This window comes from Macrobrachium nipponense, chromosome 19 (assembly GCF_015104395.2).
Source record: "Macrobrachium nipponense isolate FS-2020 chromosome 19, ASM1510439v2, whole genome shotgun sequence".
NCBI lineage: Eukaryota > Metazoa > Arthropoda > Malacostraca > Decapoda > Palaemonidae > Macrobrachium > Macrobrachium nipponense.
In genome coordinates, this window is record NC_061088.1 from 3,382,171 (window position 1) to 3,408,670 (window position 26,500).

Genomic DNA, 26,500 nt, shown 5'->3' on the forward strand with positions numbered 1-26,500 from the left:
TATATATATATATATATATATATATATACATCATATATATATATATATATATATATATATATAGATATATATATATATATCATATATATATATATACACATACGTATGTGGTAACTAGAATCTATACTGCTCGTATCAAAGCTACGTACGCAATGAACATGTAAAATTTTCATTTTTACTGGTCACTTCTTTCCAAAACATACACGTAGATACAGAGAGAGAGAGAGAGAGAGAGAGAGAGAGAGAGAGAGAGAGAGAGAGAGAGAGAGAGAGATTGAATGTCATTCTCTGTCACATGGAAAACTTTTGGCTCGAATTTTCAATGCATTCTTGAACACATCGGAGCTGAAGAGAACGAAACTCATAAATAAAGGCCATTGTAAAAGTCGCATTTTTTGACTTGTGGTTTAGTGGCTTCTGTTTTATGTAAACCTTTCTCAATCATTTTAACTACAATTTTCTTCTGGCGACGGACGCTAAATCTTTCAGGAATTTCGAAATTAACTTTCCATGTTGTTTTCATTCTTGGGGTGGGGGGGGGGGGTTGGGGGGGGGGGGGGGGGGGGGCGGCGCTATCATCTCCATCGCGTGCTATTTTGACAGCTGTCAGGGTCCTGAAATCGTATTGCCTTATTGGGACCTGGATAGCGACCCCCAAGGGTTTTAACCCTGTGTTTATCCTCCTTTGCGGATTGTTTAATACAACCCCGGTGGGGATGACCGTAGAAACATAAACAAAAGATTGTAAATATCATGGAGATAATAAACCTCCGAAGAAATATTTGTCCTAGGTAGCGACCGCCGAAAACCCTTGTGGGTTACTTATCTAGGAAAGATCCCTTTATTGTTTGGTGGTCCTGGAACCACTGGGGCTCCTGGAACCATTGGGGGTCCTGCAACTATTGGGGGTCCTGGAACGACTGGGGGTCCTGGAACACTGGGTGTCCTGGAACCATTGGTGGTCCTGGAACCATTGGTGGTCCTGGAACCATTGGGGGTCCTGAAACCCAGTTGGTTTAAATAATTTCTGCCTGTAATTAATCCAAGGAAACTTTGTAAGCTTTGACAAGATCAATTGAATGAAGAGCACAGTCCTGTCTGAACCGACCGTTTAAAGTGGAAATTATTATGGTATCTCAAAAACACCTTGTTGATGGTTTCTCTGAAAACTAATATTTACTGCTATTAAAACTACTGTCATGCAAAATTCATTGATCGTTCACAGCGTGTACTTTAGTAGATTCACATTAACCGTGCATCTGCTGTCTAGGCCCGTCCCTTACGATGCTCCTGATTGACTGTTGATAAGCCAGTCACAGGGCTGGAAACTCTCAGTCTCTTTCGAGAGTTCACATAGGCAGGATGTATATTCCACCTCTCCTGAGGGATACGTCTTTCAAAAGTATCCCTCAGGAGAGGTGGAACATACATCCTACTTATGTGAAATCTAAAGAGACAGAGTTTCCAGCCCTGTTTGTTTGTTTGTATGGTGTTTTAACGTTGCATGGAACCAGTGGTTATTCAGCAACGGGACCAACAGCTTTACGTGACTTCCGTACCACATCAAGAGTGAACTTCTATCATCAGAAATACACATCTATAACCCCTCAGTGGAATGCCCGAGAATCGAACTCGCGGCCACCGAGGAGGCAGGCCAAGACCATACCGATCACGCCACTGAGGCGCTTTTTTCAGCCCTGTGATTGGCTTATCAATAGCCAATTAGGAGCGTCATAAGGGACGGGCCCAGACATCAGATGCACGGTTCATGGGAATCTACTATAGTACCTAGGCAGCGTCACTCAACTCGGAACTGCCATACTACCTACTCTAATCTCGACAGATTCTAATACAAACGTGCCTGAATTATTACTTTGGTATCCATAATATTCACATTCTTTGCTTACAGGGCTACAGCTGACTCAAAAAACCATCGTCTTTGGAATGATCAGACGTAAAGTCATTTTTGGTTAGTGTCGTGGCATGCCACTCAGATGTCGCGGGTTCACGTCTCACCGCGAAGAAAAACCACTGGCTCTACATCATGATCAGTTACTGTGGCAGTGTGGAGTCTGCAGTGGGAGAGTAGGGACTAACATTCTTTGGAAGCTTGAATTTCAAGTCAATGGCCCCTTTGGTGTGCTTAAGGTGCCATGTGAATAGATTTCATCTACCAAAAGAAACATCAGCTACCTTGCAGTAATAAGTGGTACGAGCACCAACCTGAGGGAGTGATAGAAAATGATCACGCAAAGATCCTCTGGGACTATGGTATCAGAACGGATAGGGTGATACGTGCAAACAGACCAGACGTGACGTTGATTGACAAAGTCAAGAAGAAAGTATCACTCATTGATGTCGCAATACCATGGGACACCAGAGTTGAAGAGAAAGAGAGGGAAAAAATGGATAAGTATCAAGATCTGAAAATAGAAATAAGAAGGATATGGGATATGCCAGTAGAAATCGTACCCATAATCATAGGAGCACTAGGCACGATCCCAAGATCCCTGAAAAGGAATCTAGAAAAACTAGAGGCTGAAGTAGCTCCAGGACTCATGCAGAAGAGTGTGATCCTAGAAACGGCACACATAGTAAGAAAAGTGATGGACTCCTAAGGAGGCAGGATGCAACCCGGAACCCCACACTATAAATACCACCCAGTCGAATTGGAGGACTGTGATAGAGCCAAAAAAAATAAAAAAAATAAAAAAAAAAAATAATAATAATAATAATATCCCAAGATCCCTGAAAAGGAACCTGGAAAAACTAGATGCCGAAGTAGCTCCAGGACTCACGCAGAAGAGTGTCCTCCTAGAAACAGCACACTTAGTGAGAGAAGTGATGGACTCTCAAGGAGGTAGGATGCAACCCGGAACCCCACACTATAAAAACCACCCAGTTGAATAGGATGACTGTGATAGACAATAATAATAATAACTCGCTGCTGTACTATTTACACGGGATAGCACAGCGCTGGTGAACCAAGCGTTCTCTGACGATGTAATTATTAGTAGGAAACTTACTAAAACGAAAGCGGGGCTTGGACATTATAGTGGCTGTGTGTCGGGACAGGATGTTATCACTTTTATTATTATTATTATTATTATTATTATTATTATTATTATTATTATTATTATTCATGAGATAAACCCTAATCATTTGGAACAAGCCTACAGAGGCCACTGACTTGCAATGCAAGTGTCCAAGGAATGTGGTGTTTATTTGAAATAAATGACAAGAAAATAAGACACAGGAAGAAGAGCAGTAAGAGGTGAATTGCTTTGGGGTAGCGTTGCATGACCTTGAATGACTCCAGTTTTAATATCGACTTAACAGTTTACTCTTCCAGCATTCCTAGCATTATATACAAACTCTCACCTCCTTTACCGTATAGTTAATCCTGGAGATAACATCATCATTTTTTCTTAATTCAACCTCGTTAAACTGTCTGCCTTAATATCGTAAAATATTCTCTCTACGGGCATTATTCACTCTTATCTTTTGAGGTCAATTCATTTTTCTATAAGAGAGCAATCTACTGAAACTAATTCTTTGGATATTCCCAAGGATCATCTTACGCCAAGTCACCATCACCGAACTTTCAGCTCACGCTCCCACCTCACTTATTAATTAACCTCAATAACCGACATTATTCCGATTATATCTCCGTCGTCCTCGTTATCTGTCACCTCCATTCTGATCGTTCTTGATGACGTCACGTTAAATCTTCGGATTTGTCATATTAGGACGTGTAATGGTTACAAATATATAAACATACACACACACCCACTCTCTCTCTCTTTCTTCTTCTCTAGTTATCCAGTTGATCCTCTTTAGTACACCCCACTCTGCGTGGCAACAGAAGTGTCGGAAGATTCAGAGAACTATGAATAGAGGAGGGAAGCTGGAGATGAGTGGAAACTTGTGGAAGATAAAGCACAGGATAGACATGCTTGAGTGGTGGAATTTTATAGAGGTCCTTTGCTTCACGTGGAGTTGGCGTCGATCACGATGGTTTAGTATATATATATATATTTTATATACATATATATATATATAATATAATATTATTATATTATATATCTAATTATTATGACTCACATCGGCAACGAACTCCGGTCTCTCAGATGAATGGCCCAGCTGCTACCACTTTTGCGTGGGTCAACTGGTAGCGCCCTGGCCTCCCATGGGTGACACCGGGGTTCAAGCGACCACGAAGTGAGTCAGAAATTAATATATACATATATATATATATATATATATATATATATATATATATATATATATATATATATATATATATATATATATACTATAACCTGAAACCTTACACACACTCTCGACAATCCAATCAGAACTACTTAAAAGAAAGTGAACAGACGGGACGCAACACACAGAAGGAATATAAGATAGAATAACTCGCATGAACGACTTTTCCAAATAAAATAATGGAAGAGAAAACGTTTCGAAAACCCTTCTCCGCGTAGCTCTCCCGTTTAGAATTCCACATCAAGGGACCTCTCTTGTTATTCTGCAAAAGCGGAGCCAGTGGCTAGAAAAAATCGTAATAAAAAAAATAGAAGAACTCGACAAATATAAAATTGAGAAGAGAACTTGCAACACAATCGAAGCCCAACTGAATTTCGGAAGCTTTCGTCGGGCAGCGCCTTTGGCGAAGGACTGTGTTTCCGTATTTCGTATTCTTTGGGAGCTTGAATTTCAAGTCGATGGCTTGTTCCATAATCATAGGTTTCATCTAATAATAATAATACTGGAGTAACAAATTCACAGTTATGTGTATGGCATATATCTAAAGATGATCTACACAGATTCCCGAAGGCTGTCTGTATAGATTTATCTTTGAGGCAGTGTAAGATCTTTATTGCTTCGTCTTTTATAAATTGTAGATATTCTGGATTCTTGTAGTGAATCTCTTAAAAGATATCTCAGGAGGCTGGATAGACACAGAGCACTCTCCCAACTTCATTAACACAACACAATATATATATATATAATATTATTATATATATATATATAGATATATATATATATATATTCTTACAGATTTTGATCGCAATGTCTTCCCAGTATCAGTAATTTTTAATATTTGCTAGAAGGGCAGCCATTTTACCCCCACATTTATGACTTGGGGGTGATTGGCATGTCCGGTATGGGAGAAAATAAGCCATTAACGATAGGCCTAGAGTATAGAGTAATAAAGGCAGGTCATAGGGGTTATACGTATAGGCTTTGGGGTGGGCTTTAGGAATTCCTAGCTTAAGACCTCTTTTCCCACAAATCTGCTGGCTGTTTTTTTACATCTTTCCAGACAATGCCGTAGGCTGTGTGTGATCCCAGACCGCTTGGACATGCCCTGGTCCATTCTCAGTCCACGCTAGCTACTTCATTTGGGCAGACGTGCCCTCTCTCTGATGTGAAGTCAGCCCTTTGTTTCATCGACGCTGGTTGGAGTCCTCCTCCGACACCACGACACGTTTAAGCCTCTAAGGATTAAAGATACGTCTCGAAAGTGCAAAATCCAACCAGCCCTATTCCTCCAAGACGAATCTTGCTATTTCCATTTCAAATCTCCTTTTATCACTTCTCTACTTAAATCCCTTTGTCCATCATCGGGGCACGTGTTACCCCTGTGACCTGTCCAAGATTAAGTCTTCATTGAATATTTCATTTAAACACCAGAGTTCCTCCCCCAGTGTGTTTTAGATGAAAGTGATTAACTGTAAAATTGTGCAAGAAGTCTTTATTTTATGCTGTGGTTAATTTGGGAATTCATTTTCCAGATTCGCTGAGTCCGTGCTCTGTCTCTTCGCACGCAAGAGCTTCCTTACCGTTAGATAATATCAATTTTGGAAACCAGCATTGAATTAGATGTTGATTTTGGCCAGTTTTTCTATATTGTGAAAGATAGGAGTGATCCAGACATTATACAGCGCTCTGCCCACGTGGCTATATGCCTTGCCTTTACCTCAGGCCATTCAATGCTGTCTTGTAAATAAATGTAATGTAAATTAATCAGCTGAGTATTACTGGCGACCTTCCAGAACCAAATCAATCCCTTTTATAGTTATCTATGCTAAGTCAGAAGCGCTCCATTTTCAATATTCTCCCACTTAATATTTTTCGTTTACATTTGGGACTACAAGGCTGCCCATACGTAAATATATATATATATTATATATATATATATATATATATATATATATATATATATATATATATATATATATATTACAACGTGTCAGTGTATGAAGTCTTTGTCACCAATGGCTGGCAAGTCACACAACCGCACCCTCTTGATGCTCTTTGCCATCTCTTTTTCGGCTCCTTCTCTCGTCATTTCTCCAAAGAAATGTCTCCTCCTTCTAGCAGTGGGGGGGGAGTGTCTTGTCTGTCGCCATCTGTGTACTTCCTTATTGCTTGGTGAATTTGACGTCTGGCTGTGGCACACATCAATGTTACCAGAGATGAGTAAAACTCGATTTCGCCCACCGACCTCAAAATTGTCGTATTTCAGGCCTCCCAACTGAGGCGGTCCCCTTAATTTAAATGATATGTAAAGTAAAATCTAGTCTCACTCATTCGCAGAATCATTTCTATTTTAAATCTACATTTTATTATTCTTGTTAAGTAAGTACACCACAAACTGACAAAGTACTAGAAAAATATTTGTCAAATTTCCTAAATCAGTCAACGAAATTACTTTATAAGTTACTTACAATTACAAAGTGAAAGTGACAGAAAATTGACGGCAAAACTGAAAGATATAGATAGATAGTCAGACAGACAGATGACGTCACAACAATCCACACAAGCGCCATCTACCAACAGCGTCGCATAAACAGGAGTTGTATTCCAGCGATGGCTAAACATCGCCCCCCAAATTAATTTGTCTCGATACTTCATTTCCTCAACAGAACGTAATTATGTAATCGACGCACTGTGACCTCGTTCTGATGCAATTCAGGGGGATTACGTTTATGTGTATGTAAGACTATACGCCCTAAATTCTTGTTATGTTTAGCGATTTGGGGGAATACCCCCAATAATTTTGGGTTGGCCAGAAATAAAGTTGTAATAAAGTTTAAGCTTGCAAGACAGTGATCTTAAATATACTCGTATGCATACATATACATTAACTCTGGATTTGCTTCTCATTATGAGTCATGATGCTACGAGTAATTTTTTATAATAACAATGATAATAATATTTTGTGATACAAAACAGAAGATGACTGTAGAAGACCCTAACAATTGCAAATGTTTTTTTTCTCTCTTTGATGAATTTTATTCATTCAAGATGAAATTGTAATTGAAACTGGAATATAGATTTATAACAAGGGCCGAGCGATGGGACGGACCTATGAGGTCATTCAGCGCCTACAGGGAAATTGAAAGAATAGGTTTGGAAGGTGTAACAGGAGGAAGACCTCAAAGCAACAGCACTATGAAACAGCTGTTAGGAGGGTGGGAATCAAGATGGAGGAAAGAGAATATGAAAAGAGCTACAGTTTTTCCAGTTTCACGTTCCAGGAAACATCTGGATTTATCTAAGTTTCACGTAAAGCCTACACACATTTTTTTTATGGCAGTGTTCATTTCCATCGGGCGTTACGATTTGTACTTACAAATAAAAGAGTTCCTGGTTTTTCTGTAAAAGCCAACCTAATCAACGTAAATAAATACTTCACCCACGTTAATCAAACTGTTGAAATATAATACAAAATGTCCTAAAAATGCAGCAGATTATTTGTCTGTTTTCGTAATCATCCCCGGTTGCTCTTTGTAAGAAATATTAATTTCTCTTTAAAATGTAAATTTTTATTTAATTTCTCAATCAACTCACAAGGGATTATGTACTAAGTAACTTTTATTTGCTTCCCAGCTCAGGAGAGGAAATTGGAAAGTCTGTTCGATGCTATAAATATATCATCTATATTTATTTATATAAAAGTGGATGTTGTATATTTGTTTGTCCACTATACAAATCCCAAACCGCTCCAGAGACCCAGAAATTTTTTTTAACGCGCCCTCTATGTCACTCCGGAAAGGTTTTTAACTCAAAATCAAACCCCTACCCCGTGACAGACATGCAAACACTGTCAAAACAAATGAAATGTTCGGTTTTACGTCACCTTTTCCTTCATTTTTCTGTGTTTGTTCTCATTTTTCACCCGACACTCCACCTTTCCCCCCCACCTTTTTTCACCGGTGTTGCCAGACGTATGATAAACCTACACACGAAATCCAAATCCCCTACAACGCAACTTTTTAATCAGATAAGTGCCAGAATTATATATATATAAAATAAATAAATAATATATATAAATATAAATATAAATAAATATAAATATAAAATATAAATATAAATAAATATAAACATAAACATAAACATAAACATAAACATACAAACATAAACATAAACATAAACATAAACAAAACATAAACAAATAAACATAAAATAAATAAAATAAAATAATATATATAAATATATATATATATATATATATATATATATATATATATATATATTATATATATATATATATATATATAGTGTTTGTTTAAAGCAATGAAGTCAAGGCAGAACTATTAATAACAGGAAAGAGAAGCATTTCTAATAAAAGCACAGTAACTTTACAGGGCAAAAAAAAAAAAAAAAAGGAATTCAAAAGACATAGAAAATTGTTTCTGAGTCCTTCATAGTTTTCCCGGGCAGTGCTGGGTTGGTCAGCCAGTATTTCATATATTGCACTTTGCAAGTACAGTTAACACAGATATAGTATACGCATAGATACATATACATATAATATATATTTATTCCTGCATTATAGATATACATTATATGCAATTATATATATATTATATATATATATAATATGTATGTATGTACGTATGTATGTATGCATGTATATATATATATATATATATGATATATATGTATATATATATATATATATATATATATATATATATATATATATATATATATAATATATATATATACATATATGCCTTTTCAGTTACAATCTCTGTTATGTCACAAAACAACATTCCCTCAAGTGCCCGAGTTACGCCCCACTACCCAGCCCGCCCACGGCATCCGCCCACAAATTACGTGAATGAAATATTTATGGATCTCAAAGTCTTTATGGATCTCAAAGTCTTTATGGATCTCAAAGTCTTTATCGATCTCAAAGTCTTTATGGAATTCAAAGTCTTTATGGATCTCAAAGTCTTTATGGATCTCAAAGTCTTTATGGATCTCAAAGTCTTTATGGATCTCAAAGTCTTTATGGAATTCAAAGTCTTTATCGATCTCAAAGTCTTTATAATATTCAAAGCCTTTATGGATCTCAAAGACTTTATGGATCTCAAAGTCTTTATGGATCTCAAAGTCTTTATACCAGAAGAAAGTTTCATTACCGGAAAGACACGGGAACAGTGTATAATAAAAACAAGAATAAAATAAAATAAAATAAATAAAAATAATAAAAACAAGTCATTTGGATGAAATATAATAGATATAAATGACGGCCAAAGATCATGAAAAAAAAAAAAAAAATTGACAAAAATTTCCGAAGACGAACAACGGAATAGTCCGTTGATAAAATCACGTGATTTGCATGAAATAATATTGATAAATGTAAAGGAAAGAAATATGGAAAAAATATGAACAATTATCACTACCGACCAAATGCAGGAAATTCTGCCTCGATCCTTGAAAGGCCAAAGATCATAAATAAAATTTCCAAGTAACTTTCCAAAGATTAAAAGTTAGGAATGAAGCTTCTTCGTAACTCCTGACAGGATTTTATATCATTTGCCAATCGCGAAAATCAGGTTTTCTTTCAAGAAGAGATTATATATAATAACGCAAGAGCTACACAAGGGTCGAATAAGATTATGAAGCAACCGAGAATTTGTCGGACGAAAGGTAAAAGTTCGAGCGCCTTTAAAGGTGTTATATTAATTACTGTTGGGAAGCGTCAAGGATTGGCATAAGAATCAACGCACGGTTATTCAAATTGCCGCACCTTCGGAGCAGCACTGCATGTACGTACCAATCAGATCACAATCCATTTGACTATCAAAGTACTTTTGTTATTATGTAACACGATTATAAACCAAAGTTCTGTGACGTGAAATGAATTTCCACGAGAGTCATCGTGCTTTCAAACCTTTTCGACCAAGTTACGTTGCATGCACTGTTCAGATAAAAAAGATGATACACGACTTATAAAACGCTGTATGAATATCTCAGCCGTGGCCCCTGAAACTTTCAGTCTGGTTGTGGCCTGTGTTGTTGTCAGATGCCACGATCATGACCAACTTAAAACTTAATAAAAATAAAAATTAACGAGGCTAGAGGCCTGCAATTTGGTATGTTTGATGATTGGAGGGTAGATAATCCACATACCAATTTGCAGCCCTCTAGCCTCAGTAGTTTTTAAGATCTGAGGTAAATATTTCCAGAGACATAATCTGTCAGGAACATCTGGGAGCAGCTACAGTATCGCGGGCCAACCTTATCTCCGACCAATTTTCTTGTCCAAACCTACCACTAGATGGCGGTAAGTTCGGACAAAAAATCGGCGGAAGAACACAACCAAAATGGCGGCGAAACCAAAACAACAACAAACAACGTAGCGCACATACGTAGACGTTTGAAATATGGCATCATGATGTACCAATGCCCAACGGATTATAGAACTTTCATAAAAGAACTTCCTAGCTATTAGTACAAAGGTGCTTTAATTTCATTTTAAAATTTATGAAACAGTAAATACACGAAAAATTTAATTTCATAAAATAAAAATTATGAAACAATATATACACAAAAAATTACACGAACACATAAAAACACTGACACAGAAAAAAAATTATCATTAGGCAGAACGTTTGATGTCGAAATCCAGTTAATATCACTGATGTCAAAACAATAAAAAAAAGAAAAAGAGAGGAAAAGACAATGGCTAAAACAGTTGTGTTATTGACAAATTATTTAGCAGAGTCAGCAGACACAAATTCAGTGATCTCATCACGGATGCCAAATTAGGGCACGAGTCGTATGCAAATGAAATATGATGAAATCCATATATGAAATGTCATGGATAGATTACCCTCGAACGAGCGAAATTATTTATATTTCCTAACCTGTCGAACTGTATTCAATATTTCCCCATCGTCAAAATATAGTACAAATTTGCCCTGGAATTGTTTAGGGAATGTATGCATGTATATATATATATATATATATATATATATATATATATATATATATATATATATATATATATATATATATATATATATTTCCCCATTGTCAACATGTAGTACAACTTTGTCCTGGAATTTTTAGAAAAATGTATGCATGTATATAGATATAATATATATATATATATATATATATATATATATATATATATATATATATATATTTTATATATATATATATAAAATATATATATATATATATATATATATATATATATATTGTGTGTGTGTGTACAAGTTTATTTATACCTTTAACGTATATATCAAACCGAAAATAAAAAAAAATACAAAAAAAAGTGACGTTATGAAAGTCCTACCGATACAGGGACAGAGAAGACGAAACGGGGTCAGTGAAAGCCACAACCTAGAATTAAGGTTAAATCCCGCCAATCAAGCACAGGCGATTAATAATACAGATTTATTAACCTGGATTACCGAGTTTGCCTTTGCCCAGTCAATTCGACGATAGACCTTTTGAGTCTGCATTTTTATTTTGTTTGGTTATGATATATAATATACCTTTATATAGATGTTTGGACGACCAGATTGAGTCAATTAAATCAATTAAATTTATAAATGGCTGGTATAGTTTAATGGCTGGGCACTGAATTCGGATTTGTTCCTGGTTACCCGTCCACCAGTCGACCCAGCTATGAACGGGTACTGGCGATATAATTTTAGGAACGTGAATGCTATACCTTTCTAAGAAAAATTAAACATAAATAAACAGTTAAATAAACATAATAAATATACAAACATACATACATACATACACACACACACATATATGTGTATATATATATATATATATATATATATATATATATATATATATATATATATATATATATATATATATATAAATGGGAAGGTGTGGTTCTCTTCGACAAAGTCGAGGAGATATCCATGAACTGTCTGTCTGTTTGTTTTTGTTTGTTTGTATGGTGTTTTCACGTAGCATGGAACCAGTGGTTATTCAGCAACGGGACCAACGGCTTTACGTGACTTCCGAACCACGTCGAGAGTGAACTTCTATCACCAGAAATACACATCTTAAACCCCTCAGTGGAATGCCGGAGAATCGAACTCGCTGCCACCGAGGTGGCAGGCCAAGACCATACCGATCATGCCACTGAGGTGCTCATGAATTGTCAGATTTTGAGCTGAACCTCCCTTTCTGTTTTAAAAGGAAAAGGCAAAAAGCAAAGGAATCCCAATACATACACGATATCCATATAGTGTCTCATTACCTCCTTTGTGCTTACAGTGACTTACGAACATTAATCTTCAGTTAACAAAGTATGGATACTGATTTGCTCTCTCTCTCTCTCTCTCTCTCTCTCTCGTAATCGTGACCGTAAAACATTTTCTCTAAAGCCCACTCTGTTATACTTTTCTTGCAATCCAAAATATCATTTATTTCCCTGAATTTCTCATTAAGAAGCTTTTCCACAAAAACTCGATATAGAAGTTAAAGACCGAAATTAAAACGAAAGTACAATTAATTATTAAAAATGACGTCAGTTTTATGTGTTGAGACGTAGGCGTTTATTTCTCATAAGACAAAGTAGTTCAGATTTCAGATCCCACCTACTCAGGGATTCAGATACCATAATGAGTCTGTAATTAGTTTTCCACATGACATCTGTTTATGATTATTATTATTATTATTATTATTATTATTATTATTATTATTATTATTATTATTATTATTATTCTCCTGGTCTACCACAGTCATCTTATTCGACTGTATAGTATTATAGTGTGGGGTTCCGGGTTGCATCCTGCCTCCTTAGGAGTCCATCACTTTTCTTACTATGTACGCTGTTCCTAGGAGCACTTTATTATTATTATTATTATTATTATTATTATTATTATTATTATTATTATTATTATTATTAAAGATTACTCATAGCACCATGAGCCTCGAAATGGTGAAATAAATCCACAGTTATCTAAGGGCATGTATATAAAACAAATCTCTACACAAGAGAGCTCTAGGGAATCGGGAATCTGTTCGATTGACAACGGGAATCGAACCGATTCCCGAAAGATCTCTGTAGATATCTATTTTTTAATTACACATACCCATAAACAACTGAGGATTTGTTTCTTCTTAAGCTTCATTCTTCCTTTTCCTGTTCCTCCTCTTCTTTTCTTTCTCTCTTCTACTACTCCTAGGGGTTACCGACGTCGATAGCAACCAGTCGAGTTCCCCCTCCCGCCACCCCCCCCCCCAACTCCCCTCCGTAACACGTCCAGAATTCCTATTCCACGTTTTCTCTCCGAACTCTTTAATCCGTTTAGCGTTGATGAAGGGGAGGGTTTAGTACGATGGAACTCGCGGTAGACCCCATAAATGCTGATGGGAAAGGCTGAATTCGATTGGAAATGCTAAATGCTTGATGGGATAGGCTAATTTCGATTGGAAAGGCTAAATGCTGATCGGAAAGGCTGAATTTCGATTGGAAAGGGCTAAATGCTGGATGGAAAGGCTGAATTCGATTGGAAAGGCTACAATGGACGTAGGCTGAATTTCGATTGAAAGGCTAAATGCTGATGGGATAGGCTAGAATTTCGATTGAAAGCTAAATGCTGACGGGATAGCATGAATTTCGATTGGAAAGGCTAAATTGCTGAATGATAGGCTGAATTTCGATTGAAAGGCTAAATGCTGATGGTAAAGGCTGGAATTTGATTGGAAAAGGGCTAAATAGCTACGGATAGGTGAATTTCCAATTGAAAAGGCTAGAAATGGCTGATGGAAAGGCCTGAATTCCGATTGGAAAGGGACTAAATGGCTGATGGGAGAAGGCTGAATTCGATTGGAAAGGCTAAATGCTGAATGGGAAAGGACTGAATGCGATGGGAAAGGCTGAATTCCGATTGGAAAGGCTAAATGCGATGGGAAATGCTGAATTTTCGATTGGAAAAGGCTACATGCTATGGGAAAGGCTGAATTCGAGTGAAAAGCTCAATGCTGATGGGGAAAGGCTGAATTCCGATTGGAAAGGCAAATGCGTAGGGAAAAGGCGAATTCCGATTGGAAAGGCTAAATGCTGATGGGGAAAGGCTGAATTTCGGATTGGAAAAGGCTGAATGCAGATGGGAAAAGGGAATTAAATGCTGATGGGAAAGGCTGAATTCCGATTGGAAAGGCTAAATGCTGATGGGAAAGGCTGAATTTCGATTGAAAAGGCTGAATGCAGATGGGAAAGGCTGAATTCCAATTGAAAAGGCTAAATGCTGATGGGAAAGGCTGAATTCCGATTGGAAAGGCTAAATGCTGATGGGAAACGCTAAATTCCGATTGGAAAGGCTAAATGCTGACGGGATAGGCTGAATTCCAATTGAAAAGGCTAAATGCTGATGGGAAAGGCTGAATTCTGATTGGAAAGGCTAAATGCTGACGGGAAAGGCTGAATTCCAATTGAAAAGGCTAAATGCTGATGGGAAAGGCTGAATTCCGATTGGAAAGGCTAAATGCTGATGGGAAAGGCTGAATTCCAATTGAAAAGGCTAAATGCTGATGGGAAAGGCTGAATTTCGATTGGAAAGGCTAAATGCAGATGGGAAAGGCTGAATTCCAATTGAAAAGGCTAAATGCTGATGGGAAAGGCTGAATTCAGATTGGAAAGGCTAAATGCTGATGGGAAAGGCTGAATTCCGATTGGAAAGGCTAAATGCTGATGGGAAAGGCTGAATTCCGATTGGAAAGGCTAAATGCTGATGGGAAAGGCTGAATTTCGATTGGAAAGGCTGAATGCAGATGGGAAAGGCTGAATTCCAATTGAAAAGGCTAAATGCTGATGGGAAAGGCTGAATTCCGATTGGAAAGGCTAAATGCTGATGGGAAACGCTAAATTCCGATTGGAAAGGCTAAATGCTGACGGGATAGGCTGAATTCCAATTGAAAAGGCTAAATGCTGATGGGAAAGGCTGAATTCCGATTGGAAAGGCTAAATGCTGACGGGATAGGCTGAATTCCAATTGAAAAGGCTAAATGCTGATGGGAAAGGGTGAATTCCGATTGGAAAGGCTAAATGCTGACGGGATAGGCTGAATTCCAATTGAAAAGGCTAAATGCTGATGGGAAAGGCTGAATTTCGATTGGAAAGGCTGAATGCAGATGGGATAGGCTGAATTCCAATTGAAAAGGCTAAATGCTGATGGGAAAGGCTGAATTCCGATTGGAAAGGCTCAATGCTGATGGGAAACGCTAAATTCCGATTGGAAAGGCTAAATGCTGATGGGAAAGGCTGAATTTCGATTGAAAAGGCTGAATGCAGATGGGAAAGGCTACATTCTGATTGGAAAGGCTAAATGCTGATGGTAAAGGGTAAATGCTGATGGGAAACGCAAAATTCTGATGACAAAGGCTAAATGCTGATGGAAAAGAATAAATTCTGATGGAAAAGTCTTAATGCTGATGGTAAAGTCTAAATGCTGATGGTAAAGTCTAAATGCTGATGGTAAAGTCTAAATGCTGATGGCAAATGCTAAATTGTGATGGCAAAGTCAAAATTCTGGTGGGAAAGGCTCAATTCCTATTGGAAAGGCTAAATTCTGATGGGAAAAGCTTGTCCCGGGGAGCTTCCTTCTGGTGTTATGAGGGGAAAACGCCTGGTCATTCGATTTTGTTTCCCTTCCTGACGAAGATTATTGTTGTCCTTTTGTTGAGGCTTGAGTGAGTGAAGTGGCGCTTAGAACGAAAGAGATTTCTACAGTTAACTGGGTTATGATACAAATAGGAGACTGGAGAGAGAGAGAGAGAGAGAGAGAGAGAGAGAGAGAGAGAGAGAGAGAGAGAGAGATGCAGCGTCATTTACATAACTTGGAGAGGATGGATAAGAAGATAAAAAAAAAATAGTAGTGTTTGCTCCCCTACTGCGATACCTGGCATTGACCTACTCCCAGGTCTGACTCAGGTACTTGGTGCTTCCTAATTAAACTCTTGAGAGAACCGCAGTCAGCCTCTTCTGCTCCTACTTCTACTCTCTCTCTCTCTCTCTCTCTCTCTCTCTCTCTCTTCTCTTATCTTCTGTGTTTCATGTCCTACTATGGCTCAATTGTCTCATTCCCTCCCTCATTCAATTGTACCTCATGTCAATCTTATTTCTTTTATCTCTCTCTCTCTATCTCTCTCTCTCTCTCCTTCTGAACCCCTTTCCTCTTCCCTGATCCTCCTCTCTTCTTAGTTCCTCTGCCTCCCTTGATTCTACCTTCTCTTTCCCTTCCTCAACTACCCTCTCCCCTCCCATCAACCTTATTCCCCTTGATCTTCATCTTCCTCCTCGTCCGTACTCTCTCTCTCTCTCTCTCTCTCTCTCTCTCTCCATTCACCCGAGAAGTCTCACCTTTAATCGTCTATTCTTTTGTCTCAAAGACTCAAGGAAAATCTATGGAAATTCCAGGCTACTGCTGTAGCCTTGTCCAAACAAACGTGACAATTTGAGACATGCATCAAGTCCTTTATTCTTTTTGCTTGCTCAGGGAGTAAGCTTACAAACTACTTTGTTGTTGCTCTTCTTCTCCTTCTTGTTGGAGGTAGGAAAGATCTATGGAAGAGCCTGAAAAGTTCTGAAAAAGGTACAGGAATATTAGGATAGGATGTTCATGATTTATTTATGAGAATGGAAAACTAAGAAATAAATTATGCGCATGTTAAACACTACAGAACAACTATTTCTAATTAAATATAACATTTATTTTAATTTTCGTTGGTGAAACAACGCGCTATTCGACCGTAAACATTAGCCAGTGCCTCGAGTAAGCTGGAGGTTAGATCACACCTTGCTCTCATTCCAAACCTTCCGTAACTATTCCCTCGCCTTCCTTTGTACCTGCAATTTGCTGGACATTCCTCCCGAAAGACTCGAATTTATAGCTTTGAAAAAATCGTCAAAAAATAGATATATGTCATTATTATAAAAACTCTAACTCCTGCTTAACTATTTCCTCACCTTCCTTTGTACATGTAATTCACTGGACGTTCCTCCTGAAAGGGACAGATTTACAGTTCAGAAAGAACCGTCAGAACAGATACTTAAGAGCAACAGTACCGTTTCTCATAAGAGAGAAGCGGCGACTCCAAATTGAGTGTATGTAGTACTCTTTAACACTTGTCCCAGGAGAAGTTTGCGTTTATACAAAACCCGGACAACTCGACTCTTTCTAGGAGTGCTGTCGAGTACTTGTGAACGCAGAGGATGGAAATAGTAGTAGGTTTTGGTGTATGTGTAAGTGTGTATGTGCGTGGTTGTGAGCGTATATTATGAAAAGGGCAAGTTGTGCATTAAAGGAGACAACTTGCCCGTGAAAATTCAATTGGAAAGGTCGTGTTGATGCGGGATAGGTTTGATTTCCATTTGGCTGAGATGTTAAATTGCATTAAGAGAGAGAGAGAGAGAGAGAGAGAGAGAGAGAGAGAGAGAGAGAGAGAGAGAGAGATTAAACTGTCTTTCTAAAGAATAAATAAATATATATATATATATATATATATATATATATATATATATATATATATATCCTATATATATATATATATATCCATTATAGATATGCCTAGAGAGAGAGAGAGAGAGAGAGAGAGAGAGAGAGAGAGAGAGAGAGAGAGAGAGAGTGAGGGAGATATTAAACTGAATTGTCTTTCTAAAGAATGAATATACTTAGGGAGAGAGAGAGAGAGAGTGAGATTAAATTGAGCATCCTTTCTAAAGAATAAACATATATATTATATATATATATATATATATATATCAATTACCACAACCAACTCTTTTCAGTTTTGATATGTGTTAATTTCGACCGACCTGTTTTTTCCTCTAAGACTACAAATCTGTTTCCAATCTTTCCCTCAATGACTCTAAAAGGACCCTCAAATTTCGGACCTAATTTGTAGTTCAGCTCGTTTCTCACGTTGATTTTTTAAAAATACCTTATCTCCAACATTGATCTTGGGACCAGATGTTTTACTATTACTTCTCTCTACCATCTCTCGAGTCGCGGCTTCGAGATTACGGCTGAGACAAGCATGTCTCTCTCTTGCTGTAGACATCAATGATTCGATCGTATCCTCCCCATGATGAGGTATAGTTAACAGATCAAATGTGCCTCGTGCTGGGCAACCAAACAAAGCTTCAAATGGAGACATTTTAATGGAATCACTCACTAACCATAGTGTTAATACTATGTCTAACAATATCAATATATCTGTCCCAATTCTTATCATTACCACCTACAGTCTTCCTGAAGCTTCGAGCACTTTCCTGTTCGCTCGTTCACACAACACATTAGCTTCAGGTCTGTATGGAATAATTGTTACTTTCTGTATCCCCATGACTTCCGCTAAACATTCCAAGGTTTTGTTTACTAATTCTCTGCCATTGTCGGTCAATAGAAACTCGGGTGAGCCATATCTGTAAATGATACCATTGAAAAATGCTATAGCTACTTCTTCAGCCGTTTTATGCTCAAGTGGACAAATTTCTACTATCCTTGTAAGTTCATCTATTATTACTAACAAATACTTATTCGCATATCTAGACTCACAAAAATTTCCCAGGATATCCATATGTATTCTCTGAAAAGGTCTACTTGGTATTGGATATGACCCTAATTTGCATGAAGTTATCCTTGCAGGTTTGCATGCATTGCATACTGTACACTTTTTCACAAAAATTTTCCACATCTTTCCCCATGTTTTTCCAAATGTATTTAGCGCGCACCTCATTATACGTTTTTTCTATCCCCAAGTGTGGACTACTGAACCTGCAATGTACTAGATCCAAAACCACTGGAATTAGGACTTTCGGAATTACAATCTGTGTCGTATCTCCTTTACTTCCACTGGTTCTCAATTTATATTTAATTTTCCTGACCAATAGATTACCTACTAACTCCAAACCCGAAAAAGGCAACTTATAACGTTTCCTGACTAATTCCCCTCTAAGAAACGCTTTTGCGTCTGCCAGAATCTCGTCTTCATCTTGCCTTTGCTTTATGAGACCCATACCCGTTGCATGGACTCGCTAGTGACTTGTGCAACTTGAAATCCTTCCGTGTCATAAAAACTTCTACTAGGGGCATCCGCAACTACATTTAATTTGCCTTCTATATATTTGAGCTTTGCATCAAAGTCTCTGATAGTTAGAAATCATCGAGCTCTTTTAGGCGACAAATCGGGCTTATTAAAAAGATCTAATAATGGCTTGTGGTCTGTAAGGACTTCTACTTTATTCCCCATCAGTAGCATTTTAAAATGAACCAAACCTGATACTATTGCAAAGGCTTCTTTATCTATGGTAGCCATTGATCTCTCATTTCTGCCCTCTGTCCTGAACTTCCTGCTGTAAAAGGCTATGGGATGGAATTTCCCATCAAACTTTTGCATAAGGCAAGCACCTATACCCTCCTGGCTGGCATCAGTCACTATTGTGAATGGTTTGCTAAAATCTGGAAACTTCAGAATGGGGGGATTCATTTCGCGTCCTTAAGCTTTTGAAAACTCTCCGACTTGGGTTCCCCCCATTGAAATTGAACGTCTTCCCGCAATATATCTGATAGGGGAGCTGCTATATTAGAAAACCCTTTCACAAACCTCCTAAAGAAAGCGGCGATACCCAGGAATGACTTAATCTCTTTCTTTGATCTCGGGGTGCGAAAATTCACTATTGCTTTGACTTTATCGTCATTTACTCTAACCTCCTCCTTGGATATGACATTGCCTAGATATGGGATTTGCTTTTTCAAGAATGAACACTTAGCTAGCTTAATTTTCAACCCCGCTAATCTATGCCTCTTCAGTACTTCTGTAAGCACTTCCAGGTGTTGCACGATCGTGTCTGTTGCTACTAAAATATCTTCCATATATACAAAAACATTTTTACCCAGTAACAAGTACAAAACTGTATTTACCAACCTGGTAAAAGTCATCAGACTGCTCGATAAACCAAACGGTATTCGCGTATATTCAGTGTCCCTTGGGCACTGAAAAAGCCGTATATTCCTTGCTACTTTCACTAAGAGGGACCTGTAGAAAACCCTGAGCCAAATCAATTGAGCTATAAATATTATGTCCCCCGATTTCAACAAAAAGACCTGGTATGCGTCCTTCTTAGGCACTGCTAGCAAGGGAAAGTTGTATGGAGACACACTAGGCCTAATGATTCCTTCTTCCTCCCATTTTTTGACCTCTTTCTCTATCTGTTCTCTGAATTTGAAAGGTATGCGGCATGCAGGAATATAAACAGGTTTTGTGCCACTCTCCACATTTACCTTATGGTCTAACACATTAGTCAATCCCAATTTATCACTTTGTAAGGCTACTGTATCCCCAAATTCTGCCAAGAGCTCGCTTATCGCTTCAACATGCTCACTATGATCCACATTAGCTAAATGTTCTCTAAATATTCGTTTCCTTGATTGCATTTCTGCCTCTGAAAACTCAGGTTTCCCCTCTACGATAGCCACTGAACCACTATCACTACTCCAATCTTGGAGATCCAATTCATAATATTATGTATTCCTTTGGTATTTCCTAACTGTATCATTACAGGTTAATAATTCTAGCCATGTAACCCCAGTTTTTGATGCACTGTTCACTGATGTCGTGCTGATAATCCCTCTTAGCTTCTTGCTACCTTCAATAACATACACATCCGCGGGTTTTCTCACTTCCCTCAATTTGACTTTTACCATAACATCCTCTGGTAAAACACCTTTATATTTGTGGTTAGTACCTCCCCGTTCCACAATCCCATAAACATCACCGCTCTTGGTTCTCATTACATCCACCCCATTGTTAGTATCAGAAATAACATCAATATTAGTATCAGTATCACCACCCATAGTACCATTGTCACATTCACCAAAATTGTTACCACCGTGAACTCCAAAATGCCGCATAGCATCACCGCATTTATTCCCCGTATCACCAGTGTGGGTTTTAATATTACCACTCCCCATAACCCCAGTATCATCACCATTAGCACTGCCAAACACATCCCCTTTTTCAATAATCTCCATAGCCTCAGTTCTAATCACGTCCTCATAAGGAAGAAAAACACCAGGTATTCCAACCGTTTTCACCCATGCAGGATGACCTGACCCAGCAAAAGTCTGTTGCCCAACGCAACCCCTTTTATAACCAAAAATGGTTCTATTAATACTCTGTCACCGAGAGTAAACTGTATTTGAACACAACCCAAGGTGTTTAATCTATGGGCTTGCACATCACACACCGTCTCCGTTGAGGGTTTCAAAGGGTAATGGGAGAACATGGATTGATACAAATTGTGATCCATCAAGTTCACGCGTGCGCCAGTATCTATAAATACTGGGATATCAACGTCCTCCACTGCTGCGTAAACTATAGGCCTGGGCTCTGGGCGTCCCCCACGAGACCACCCCAATGGCACGTACTAATCATCTGTACCCTTTTTTGTTGATCGGCTTCCAAAATTTCGCCAATCCCTTTGCCCTCTTAAATGACCCGCCTGGGAAGTTCTCATATTATAACTCCCAGAACTTTAAGGTGTAGGCCTCGCATCTTTCCGTATCTGAGATGGACAAGATTGCCAATATTTAACTCTACACATTTTCTTTGGGTGCCCTGGTTTATTACAGTTGAAGGAACGCAACTGCTGTTGCCCTTGATCGACCGATCTTCTGTTATATTCAACTTTTGCACACAAACGGGGAGAAGAAAATTCTGTGTCTCTTTGCACCGTATTTCTCGGGCCTGTCCCATTAAAAAATGTACTGTCTACAGTGGGACATTTAGACATATGTTTCTCAATTTGGGCATAAATTAATTCTTCGTCTGATGTAGGTTCAATCTTTTCATCAAAACTATCCACTATTGCATCCGGTACATCATGCAAGAGCATCGCAAAATGGATCAGTTTATGTAAATTGTCAAGTGAGACACTACCTCCTTTAACCCATTTAGATGTTTTCAATTTTTCTATCCATTCTGTGAGTTAAAAAGTTTTGAACTATGTTCTACGAGGCTAGTTGTGCCTTTCCATATTTAATATAGTCCTCTAAGATCTCCCACCATATCACCGTGTTCCTTTGAGCCATAAGCTGCTCTTAAAAATGCTTGCAAATCAGCCCAGGTTCGACTTTTGCATGCCTCTACACCATCTGTTATCTTTTTTGTGCTTAAATAATTATTCACACCTTCAATAAAGATTTGTACTAGCTGCAAAAGAACTCCATCTACGACTCCATGAAATGGACTCATGCACGCACTAACATTCGTAATGTGATGAAGCAGAGTCGTCGTACCACTTGCGTCTGCCATTTTGCTATCTTTACGAAAGCTTTTATGCTTTATGATATTTCCCGACCTCAATAACATTAATGTATTTATATACACACAAATCCCAATCCAGAAAAATTAATACAAACATCCCCCAATAAAAGATAAAAAACAAACATGCACCACGCCCAGTAAATCACCCTATGAACAGCTGTTAATATTCGAATCTTGAGGGACATCAAAACAAAAACACACTTATGAGCAAATTAATTACCAATAAAAAGAGAGAGAAAAAAAGGAAACAATGAAATTACACTCACATATTCATATGACCCATTACGAATATGCATAACTTATTCACCACACCCGATAAACACTTTAATATGCCAAAAAATTAAACTTTAATTCCCAAAACATCGAAACACAAGTTTTCACAGAGTGCTAGCTAACGACACTGGCTCTAACGCAGAGAGACACATACAGCCCCGAACTCTGAGAGTGTACAGACCCTTAACTCAGCAAAAACCCGGCGTTACCCGCCTGTGATATACTAATTATAACCCTTTTCCCCCAATAAATATGCCTAAACTAGCTATAGTCTCTTCGGAAGCGGTACCTACGGCCTATAAAAAGCTTTTTATTCGCTGCCACCACCTATTACCGAGCATATTCGACCATTCAGCACTGGCTAAAAACTAAAAGTAAAACAGGTGACAAATCCCTTACCTTTGGTTGCTGGCTCTCTCTGCAAACGGTGTTAAGCTAAGATAATGAATTCTCGTAAATACAAAAATATACTTTTTATTTCCCAAACTAGCTGAACATGATATGGAACAAAGTGATTAAATGAGGAATATAAGACTAAAGTCTGACCCCACAAAAAGCTGTAAACTGATTCATTCTCCTAATTAGAAACTAAGTAATTACCCCCAAAACTCACAAATTATTAGTTTCTACATTTAAATAGTCAAGTCTTTTAGAGAATCCCATTCTCTTGTATAATGCCATGAACCCATCTGAATCAAAGAGACATATCTATTATATTCCCCAACACATAAATAAATGTTAAATAAATGTATACACATTACACTTCTCTCTTTTCAAAAGGCAACTTTTCTTAAGTCCTTTTATATGTGCCATACCTTTTACGATGGGGTTTCCTGACCTCGAGATCTCTAAAGCTTTCCTTTGTCTTATCACTATCTAAGGAGAGCGTCACCTTTTCTCTCCGATCTCGGGCGGTTGGACCCATCATTACACACACAAACACATGCACACATCCGGACACGCCTCAAAAATGACATAGCAACCGCGAGCTTCACCCAGGCTGTACGGATCACCGACCTCACATTGCATGATCATCAGTTCAAACAGTTCTTTCATTTCAGCAGCCTTCGAGGAAGGCTTGTCGCTAGGCCCTCTCTTGTCTCTAAGCGAAGAAAGCTGAGGTCTGACAATTCACCGACATATTTGCTTTTTCTTAATATATATATATATATATATATATATTATATATATATATATATCTATCTATATATCTATATATCTATATATATATATATATATATATATATATATATATATATATATATAATATATATACACGAGAGTTTGAGAGATTAAACTGAACTGTCTTTCTAAAGGATGAGAGAGAGAGAGAGAGATTAAACTGAGAATCCTTTCTAAAGGGTAAATATAACTTAAGGAAAGAGAGAGAGAGAAATAGACTCCTCGTTAACATAACGGAGAGGAGGAGTAGGAGGAGGAGGTGACAAGAAGTTGGAAACAAAGTGTTTACCTCCCACTCGAGACAAGGAGTCAGTCCTGGCACTGACCCATTTCGAGGTCTGACTCAAGTATTTGCGGCTCCCCAATTAAACAAGTGAGAACTATAGCCACCAGCCCCTTCAACTACTCTCTCTTTCTCTCTCTCCATTCTCTTCTTTCAATTCTCTTATCTCCCCTTCTATCTCCCTTTTTCGCTTTAATTGTATCTCTGAAATCACCCAATTGCAATTTCTTCCAGTTCCCATTTTTCCTCTCTTTTACATCACACTCTTTACCAGCACTCCTTTCCATCAATCTCTACACATTAAGAGCTTTAGAAACAACTACGTGTATTATTAATATTATCATATCAGCATACAAAAGGTTATAAACACAGAGAAGACTGGACAAATTAATTGCTTTAAAAAAAGGGATCCTTGTTAGACCCGAAGGATCAGATATTTTGACGTGGCCACGAACCAATTGGTTACCGAGCAACGGGACCTACAGCTTATTGTGGGATCCGAACCACATCGAGAAATGAATTTCTATCACCAGAAATAAATTCGGCAGATTTCGCCTTGGCAGAGTGACGAATCGAACCCGGACCCTGAGATCGGTCGTCGAGCACGTAACCGACTCGTCCAACGAGGAACTTAAAGGAACACATATATCCATATAAATATTTATGTGTGGTCGGTTACGTGCTCGACTACCGATTTCAGGGTCCGGGTTCGATTCCCCGCTCTGCCAACAAGGAATCAGAGGAATTTATTTCTGGTGATAGAAATCAATTTCTCGATGTGGTTCGGATCCCACAATAAGCTGTAGGTCCCATTGCTAGGTAACCAATTGGTTCCTAGCCACGTCAAAATATCTGATCCTTCGGGCCAGTCCTCGGAGAGCTGTTGATCAGCTCATTGGTCTGGTTAAACTAAGATATGCTTAACTTTTTTCTTTCATAGAAAGATTATATATATATATATATTATAATATATATATATATATATATATATATAATATGTGTATGTATGTATGTATGTATATATATATACGTTATATATATATATATATATATATATATATATATATATATACATATATATATATATATTATATATATACATATATATATATATATATATATATATAAGATATATATATATGTATACACGTATATATATATATATTTATATATATATATATATATATACATGTATATATATATATATATTAATATATATATATATATATATATATATGTGTGGTATATATATATATATATATATATATATATATATATATATATATATATATATATATATGTCTGCATATATATCTATATTATATCTGCGTAGAAAGCAACACAAAGAGAACTTTAAATCAATAACCGAATAATCACAACGGCGAGAAACCACGACCTACGTACGGTACGCTTAGGCTCACCTACTACCTGCCCAGGTACACCTGCCCGACAGCCTAATCACCTCATCAAAGGCAACGCGGAGACAAGTTTCAGTTTCAGGTGACTCCTTAATAAGGCTTAATAAGAACGACTCCATTCACAAGGCGCCGGAAATTTGATCTATACTAATTACTGGTTTATGCAACGCGGCGTCGCGCGCAACGATTCCGTATAATCAGGATAGTTAGTTGGTCGAAAAACGTATGATAGTTTGGAACCAGATGTACGACAACGAGTTCTCGGACAGAAACTATAACTGTTCGAAGTGGCTGGTGTTCGGGAGAGGTATTTGACGAAGTTTTCTTTATATATTATGTATATATGTACGTAAATACGCGCGCTCGCACACACACACACATATATATTACTATATAATATTAATATATTATATATATATATATATATGTATATTATATATATATATATATAGTAGTAATATAAAATTTGGTAAAACTATTTTAGTTGCGCGGCCTGATTCTTCCCGCCAATCGCCGACTGAGACACGTTACCTCCGTTTCGTTGGGAGGAGCGGGGGTGTGGGGGGATGTTTCCAGGGAGGGTGATGCCCCTAAGTTAGGTTAGGTACGTAAGATCTGGTTAGGTCAGGACCTGGCATTATAGGAAAGGTTGACATGAAACGTCAATACATGGGAAGTAAAGTGTTATTGCCAGTTTCAAGTAATAAACCAAAAATATTATAACCCA